The following is a 6378-nucleotide window of genomic DNA, read 5'->3' as shown; positions in this document are numbered from 1 at the left end:
AGAAAGGATCAAATTTTAAATTTTAGAATCATATCTTCTAATTTTTTGTTAGTCAAGTAATCAACTTTAGTTTTAAAACTTTCTCTTTTTAATTTGATTTTCAATCATATCTTCTCAATCATATCTTTTCAATCACACCCTTTTTCAAAATTAATTTTCAATCATATCTTTTTAATTTCTGATTTCAAAATCTTTTTCAAAAAAAAAATCACTTGATTTCTTTTCCAATCTTAGTTTTTGAAAATCTCAATCAAACTTTCAAATTTCTTTTTAATTATTTCAAAATCTTTTTAATTTATTTTCAAAAATTCTTCCCCTCTTCTCACATCCTTCTATTTAAGGGACTAAGACTCCTCATCAAGGTGCAATTCGAACTTTGTCCCTCTTGATAAGTTCGAATTCCCTCTTCTCCACCTCCTCCTTCTATTCTTCTTTTCTTCTGACACTTCAAGGAATCTCTATACTGTGACATAGAGGATTCCATACTTTCTTGTTCTCTTCTCTTTCATATGAGCAGGAGCAAAGATAAAAGCATTCTTGTTGAAGCTGATCCTGAACCTGAAAGGACCTTGAAGAGAAAGCTAAGAGAAACCAAAACACAACTCTCTCTAGAGGGCCTAACAAGAGCTCTTCAAAGAAGAAGAAACCATGGCAGCCGAAAACAACAACAATGCCAACAATGCAAGGAAGGTGCTTGGTGACTTTACTGTACCTACTCCTGATTTCTATGGGAGAAGCATCTCTATCCCTGCTATTGGAGCAAACAACTTTGAGCTTAAGCCTCAATTAGTTTCTCTAATGTAACAGAATTGCAAGTTTTATGGACTTCCATTGGAAGATCCTCATCAGTTCTTAGCTGAATTCTTGCAAATCTGCGACACTGTCAAGACCAATAGGGTTGACCCTGAAGTCTACAGATTTATGCTCTTCCCTTTTGCTGTAAGAGACAGAGCTAGGACATGGTTAGATTCACAACCTAAAGAAAGCCTGAACTCTTGGAAAAAGCTAGTCAATGCCTTCTTGGCAAAGTTCTTTCCACCTCAAAAATTGAGCAAGCTTAGAGTGGAAGTCCAAACCTTCAGACAAAAGGAAGGAGAATCCCTCTATGAAGCATGAGAAAGATACAAGCAATTGATCAGAAAGTGTCCTTCTGGCATGCTTTCAGAATGGAACATCATATGCATATTCTATGATGGTCTGTCTGAACTGTCCAAGATGTCATTGGACAATTCTGCAGGTGGATCTCTTCATCTGAAGAAGACGCCTGAAGAAGCTCAGAAACTCATTAAAATGGTTGCAAATAACCAATTCATGTACACTTCTGAAAGAAATCCTGTGAATAATGGGACAACTCAGAAGAAAGGAGTTCTTGAGATTGATACTCTGAATGCCATATTGGCTCAGAATAAAATATTGACCCAACAAGTCAATATGATTTCTCAGAGTCTGTCTAAAATGCAAGCAGCAACAGGCAGTACTAAGGAAGCTTCCTCTGAAGAAGAAGCTTATGATCCTGAGAACCCAGCAATGGAAGAGGTGAATTACATGAGAGAACCCTATGGAAACACCTATAATTCTTCATGGAGAAATCACCCAAATCTCTCATGGAAGGATCAACAGAGACCTCAACAAGGTTTCAACAACAACAATGGTGGAAGAAACAGGTTTAGCAATGGCAAGCCTTTTCCATCATCTTCTCAGTAACCGACAGAGAATTCTAAGCAGAGCCCCTCTGACTTAACAACCATTGTCTCTGATCTAATCAAAACCACTCAAAGTTTCATGACTGAAACAAGGTCCTCCATTAGAAATTTGGAGGCACAATTGGGTCAGCTGAGTAAGAAAATTACTGAACTCCCTCCTAGCACTCTCCCAAGCAATACAGAAGAGAATCCAAAAAGAGAGTGCAAGGCCATAACCACATCTCACATGGCCGAACATAGAGAGGAGGAAGAGGCAGTGATTCCCACTGAGGAAGACCTCAATGGACGCCCACTGACCTCCATGGAGTTCCCTAATGAGGAACCATGGGAATCTGAGGCTCATTCTGAGACCATAGAGATTCCATTGAATTTACTTCTGCCTTTCATAAGCTCTGATGAGTATTCTTCCTCTGAAGAGGATGAAGATGTCACTGAAGAGCAAGTTGCTAAGTACCTTGGAGCAATCATGAAGCTAAATGCCAAGTTATTTGGTAATGAGACTTGGGAGAATGAACCTCCATTGCTCATCAAAGAACTAGATGACTTGACTAGGCAGAGATTACCTCAAAAGAGACAGGACCCTGGAAAGTTCTCAATCCCTTGTACCATAGGCACCATGACCTTTGAGAAGGCTCTGTGTGACCTAGGGTCAAGCATAAACCTCATGCCTCTCTCTGTAATGGAGAAGCTAGGGATCATTGAGGTAAAAGCTGCAAGAATCTCACTGGAAATGGCAGATAATCCAAAGAAACAGGCTTATGGACTTGTAGAGGATGTCTTGGTAAAGGTTGAAGACCATTACATCCCTGCTGATTTCATAATCTTAGAGACTGGAAAGTGTATGGATGAATCCATCATCCTTGGCAAACCCTTCCTAGCCACAGCAAAAGTTGTGATTGATGTTGACAGAGGAGAATTGATCATTCAAGTGAATGAAGACTCCCTTGTGTTTAAAGCTCAAGGATATCCCTCTGTCACCATGGAGAGGAAGCATGAAGAGCTTCTCTCAATACAGAGTCAAACAGAGCCCCCACATTCAAACTCTAAGTTTGGTGTTGGGAGGTTCCAACATTGCTCTGAACATCTGTGAGGCTCCATGAGAGCCCACTGTCAAGCTATTGACATTAAAGAAGCGCTTGTTGGGAGGCAACCCAATCTTTAACTTATCTATGTTAAATTTCTATTTTCTTTTACTATTTTATGTTTTCTGTAGGTTGATGATCATGAGAAGTCACAAAAACAATTGAAAAAGCAAAAACAGAAGGAAAAATAGAATGAAAAATAGAACACCCTAGAGGAGAAACTTACTGGCGTTTAAACGCCAGTAAGGGTAGCAGAATGGGCGTTAAACGCCCAGTCTGGCACCATTCTGGGTGTTTAACGCTAGAAATGGGCACCAGACTGGCGTTTAACACCAGGAATGGGCAAGAAGCTGGCGTTAAACGCCAGAAATGGGCAGCAGCCTGGCGTTTAACGCCAGGATTGGCAGAAAGGGGCGTTTTGCACGCCAATTGGTGCAAGGATGAGATATCCTTGACACCTCAGGGTCTGTGGACCCCACAGGATCCCCACCTACCCCACCACTCTCTCTCTTCTTCACCCATTCACCAATCACCTCAATACCTCTTCCCCAAAAACCCCTCACCTATCAAATCCTACCATTCTCTTCACCACTCACATCCATCCTTCATAAAACCCCACCTACCTCACCATTCAAATTCAAACCACTTTCCCTCCCAAACCCACCCTCTATGGCCGAACCATACACACCCCTCTCACTCCTATATAAACCCATCTTCACTCCTTCATTTTCACACAACCTAAACACCACTTCTCCCCCTTGGCCGAAACACAAAGCCCACTCCATCTCTTCTATTTCTTCTTCTTCTACTCTCTTCTTTCTTCTTTTGCTCGAGGACGAGCAACCTTCTAAGTTTGGTGTGGTAAAAGCTAAAGTTTTTTGTTTTTCTATAACCATTTATGGCACCAAAGGCCGGAGAAACCTCTAGAAATAGGAAAGGAAAGGCAAAAGCTTCCACCTCCGAGTCATGGGAGATGGAGAGATTCCTCTCAAAGGTACATCAAGACCACTTCTATGAAGTTGTGGCCAAGAAGAAAGTGATCCCCGAGGTCCCTTTTAAGCTCAAAAAGGGCAAATATCCGGAGATCCGACATGAGATCCGAAGAAGAGGTTGGGAAGTTCTCACCAACCACATTCAACAAGTCGGAATCTTAATGGTTCAAGAGTTCTATGCCAATGCATGGATCACCAAGAACCATGATCAAAGTGTGAACCCAGACCCTAAGAATTGGCTTACAATGGTCCGAGGGAAATACTTAGATTTTAGTCCGGAAAATGTAAGGTTGGCATTCAACTTGCCCATGATGCAAGGAGATGCACACCCATACACTAGAAGGGTCAACTTTGATCAAAGGTTGGACCAAGTCCTCATGGACATATGTGAAGAGGGTGCTCAATGGAAGAGAGATTCAAGAGGAAAGCCGGTTCAACTAAGAAGGCATGACCTCAAGCCCGTGGCTAGGGGATGGTTGGAGTTAATCCAACGCTCAATCATTCCCACTAGCAACCGGTCCGAAGCTACTATAGACCGGGCTATCATGATACATAGCATCATGATTGGAGAGGAAGTAGAAGTTCATGAGGTTATATCCCAAGAACTCTACAAGGTGGCAGACAAGTCCTCTCCTTTGGCAAGGTTAGCCTTCCCTCATCTCATTTGTCACCTTTGCAATTCGATTGGAATTGACATAGAGGGAGACATTCTCATTGATGAGGACAAACTCATCACTAAGAAAAGGATGGAGAAAATAAGAGAACCTCATCAAGAGCATAAGGAAATTCCTCATCATGAAATCCCTGAGATGCCTCAAGGGATGCATCTTCCTCCACAAAACTATTGGGAGCAAATCAACACCTCCCTAGGAGAATTAAGTTCCAACATAGGACAACTAAGGGTGGAGCACCAAGAGCATTCCATCCTCCTCCATGAAATTAGAGAAGACCAAAGAACCATGAGAGAGGAGCAACAAAGGCAAGGAAGAGACATTGAGGAGCTCAAGCACTCCATAAGATCTTCAAGAGGAAGAACAAGCTGCCATCACTAAGGTGGACCCGTTCTTTAACTTCCTTGTTCTTTATTTTCCTATTTTTCGAAAAATTATGCTTTATGTTTATCTATGTTTGTGTCTTTATTACATGATCATTAGTGTCTATGCCTTAAAGCTATGAAAATGAATCCATCACCTTTCTTAAATGAAAAATGTTTTCAATTGAAAAAGAAAAAGAAGTGCATGAATTTCAAATTTTAAAACAGTTTAATTATTTTGATGTGGTGGCAACACTATTGTCTTTCTGAATGAATGCTTGAACAGTGCATATTTTTGAATTTGTTAATTCATGAATATTAAAATTGTTGGCTTTTGAAAGAATGATGGGAAAAGCTTGAAAAAAAAAGAGGAAAAAAAAGAGAAAAGGAAAAGAAAGAAGAAGAAAAACAAGCAGAAAAAGCCAATACCCCTTTAAACCAAAAGGCAAGGGTGATAAAAAGGATCCAAGGCTTTGAGCATCAGTGGATAGGAGGGCCCACAGGAATAAAATCATGCCCTAAGCGGCTCAACCAAGTTGTCCCTAACCATGTGCTTGTGGCGTGAAGGTGTCAAGTGAAAACTTGAGACTGAGCGGTTAAAGTCGATGTCCAAAGCAAAAAGAAGAGTGTGCTTAAGAACCCTGGACACCTCTAATTGGGGACTCTAGCAAAGCTGAGTCACAATCTGAAAAGGTTCACCCAGTTATGTGTCTGTGGCATTTATGTATCCGGTGGTAATACTGAAAAACAAAGTGCTTAGGGCCACGGCCAAGACTCATAAAGTAGATGTGTTCAAGAATCAACATACTTAACTAGGAGAATCAATAACACTATCTGGATTCTGAGTTCCTATAGATACCAATCATTCTGAACTTCAAGGGATAAAGTGAGATGCCAAAACTGTTCAGAAGCAAAAAGCTAAAAGCCCCGCTCATTTAATTAATACTGATCTTCATAGATGTTTTTGGAATTCATTGTACATTCTTTTCTTTTTATCCTATTTGATTTTCAGTTGCTTGGGGACAAGCAACAATTTAAGTTTGGTGTTGTGATGAGCGGATAATTTATACGCTTTTTGGCATTGTTTTTAGTATGTTTTCAGTATATTTTAATTAGTTTTTATTATATTTTTATTAGTTTTTATTTAAAATTTACTTTTCTAGACTTTACTATGAGTTTGTGTATTTTTTTGTAATTTCAGGTATTTTCTGGCTGAAATTGAGGGGCCTGAGCAAAAATCTGATTCAGAGGCTGAAAAAGGACTGCAGATGCTGTTGGATTCTGACCTTCCTGCACTCAAAGTGGATTTTATGGAGCTACATAAGGCTAATTGGCGCGCTTTTAATTGCGTTGGAAAGTAGACATCCTGGGCTTTCCAGTATATAATAGTCCATACTTTGCCCGAGATTTGATGGCCCAAACAGGCGTTCCAAGTCAGCTCAAGAATTCTGGCGTTTAACTCCAAAACTGGAACAAAAGCTGGAGTTAAACGCCCAAATTGGCACAAAAGCTGGCGTTTAACTCCAAGAAAAGTCTTTACACATGGAAGCTTCAATGCTCAGCCCAAG

General features: G+C 40.4%; 1 non-coding gene across 1 annotated transcript; it reads right to left on the bottom strand.

Moving 5' to 3' along the window:
- Positions 1-1053: 1053 nt before the first annotated feature.
- On the bottom strand, positions 1054-1157 carry LOC148569099 (small nucleolar RNA R71). The gene has a single exon (XR_015881915.1). It is a non-coding gene; the product is annotated as a small nucleolar RNA R71 (small nucleolar RNA).
- Positions 1158-6378: the final 5221 nt, after the last annotated feature.

The sequence above is a fragment of the Arachis ipaensis genome, chromosome B4, assembly GCF_059453495.1.
Source record: "Arachis ipaensis isolate K30076 ecotype BB chromosome B4, ASM5945349v1, whole genome shotgun sequence".
NCBI lineage: Eukaryota > Viridiplantae > Streptophyta > Magnoliopsida > Fabales > Fabaceae > Arachis > Arachis ipaensis.
This window is presented reverse-complemented; position numbering and strand designations above follow the sequence as displayed.